The sequence below is a fragment of the Panthera onca genome, chromosome A1 (assembly GCF_046562875.1).
Source record: "Panthera onca isolate mPanOnc1 chromosome A1, mPanOnc1 haplotype 2, whole genome shotgun sequence".
Lineage (NCBI taxonomy): Eukaryota > Metazoa > Chordata > Mammalia > Carnivora > Felidae > Panthera > Panthera onca.
Window position 1 is genome coordinate 108,168,698 of NC_138339.1, and position 1,665 is coordinate 108,170,362.

The following is a 1,665-nucleotide window of genomic DNA, read 5'->3' on the forward strand; positions in this document are numbered from 1 at the left end:
TCCAGTCAGGGCATATGTTAACCTCCATGGGGCCTGGAACATGCAGCCCCAGCGAGGTCACTGCACAGGCATGAACAAGATGGAGGGCCAAAGATAGAGTCCGTGTTGTCAGGCCTGCTGTGAGGAGAAAGTTGCTGCTTTCTAGAACTGATTCACCTGAGATGTGCATCTTTGAGATTGTACTTTCATTTGAAAGGTAAAGTAGCTGTTTCTGTTTCTGAAGCTGGATAATAAGGTTGCAGAGAATAGCGGCTTTCTTCCTCTTTTGCCAACATTAGATCTATTTGAAATTATTGTGCTAGGCTTAAGCACCCAAAGTAATGTTTTCTGGTGCTGCTTAATGCTTCTGCCAAAAAAGGGGAGGTCCAGAAAGCAAATATGGAGAGGAAGCACACAATTTGAAATTAAGAAGAAGGAAAGTCTTGAGACATATTTGGAAGTCACTTATGACAGTTCAGATTTTTAATTTTAATTGCTAGCAGGCAGATTCTACGTTTGTCGGAAGTTGTCAGTAAGCTGGCCGTGTTTCCATTTTTTATTTAAAACATGTACTTCCATTTCATAGAGAGCTTGGAACATGCATGCCAATATGCCTTCTTATTTTTCTCTCACACAGTTCTGACTGGATATTTGGAGTTCATTTGTCATTTAACTGTAACTTTTGTTGCTGATTAAAGACATTTAATACTTTTTAATTAATTATTTAGAATCATAAATGTATCACATGCACATTATAAAAATTTTTAACACAAGTATGTGTTAAAAAAGGTAAGTAACCTCTCCATCCTAGCCCCTGGTCTTATCCTTTTGAGGTAACTAATATTTATAGCCTGATATGTGCCCATCCACATTGTTCTCTAGACTTTATGTATATGTTAAAAATATACATATATGTACATATGTGTATACATATATAGTATATATGTCTGTATAAGCATCCAACTCTTGGTTTCCCATCCAAGTACTAACCAGGCCCGACCCTGCTTAGCTTCCGAGATCAGATGAGATCGGGCGCGTTCAGGGTGGTATGGCCGTAGACCCAACTCTTGGTTTCGACTCAGGTCATGATCTCACAGTTAGTGAGTTCGAGCCCTGTTGGGCTCTGTGCTGACAGTGTAGAGCCTGCTTGGGATTCTCTCTCTGTCCCTCTCCCTCTCTCTCTGCCATTCCCACTCTGTCTCTTTCTCTCAAAATAAGTAAATAAACTTAAAAAAAAAAAAGGAATGCCCGTTTGAGTGGGTGCATAACTTTACCAATCTTTTCCTACAGGTAGAAATTTAGGGACCTGGGGATTGCCTTGGGTTTGAATAGTTGCAGATTGTTACAGTCCAGATTTGAGGTTGCCCTGGCAATACAGACCCCTTGAAATTTAATATATTCCCTTTTAAATGCTTCCACTGGGTAATGATCAGAAAAGAGCCCTTTGATTTTTGGAACTTGGGATGTCTGGCCACAGGCCCCTCGGTTTAATAGCTTTAGCATTGAAGATATTTAAACCCTTTCACCATCTGACCTTTGCCACCAGACTCGACCAACCTCTATTTGAAGAAGAGAACCCACCACATGCCTATAGGAAGTTCTTGGGAGCTTTGGCTTTTTCCTTGTCCTAGATTTATCTTCTGCTAAATCTGCATCCTCCCGTCAGCTATCACCTGGGGTTGCCTT

The 1,665-nt window shown here is 40.7% G+C and overlaps 1 pseudogene; it reads right to left on the reverse strand.

Moving 5' to 3' along the window:
• Window positions 1–933: 933 nt before the first annotated feature.
• Window positions 934–1,039, reverse strand: LOC132682473 (5S ribosomal RNA; annotated as a pseudogene).
• Window positions 1,040–1,665: the final 626 nt, after the last annotated feature.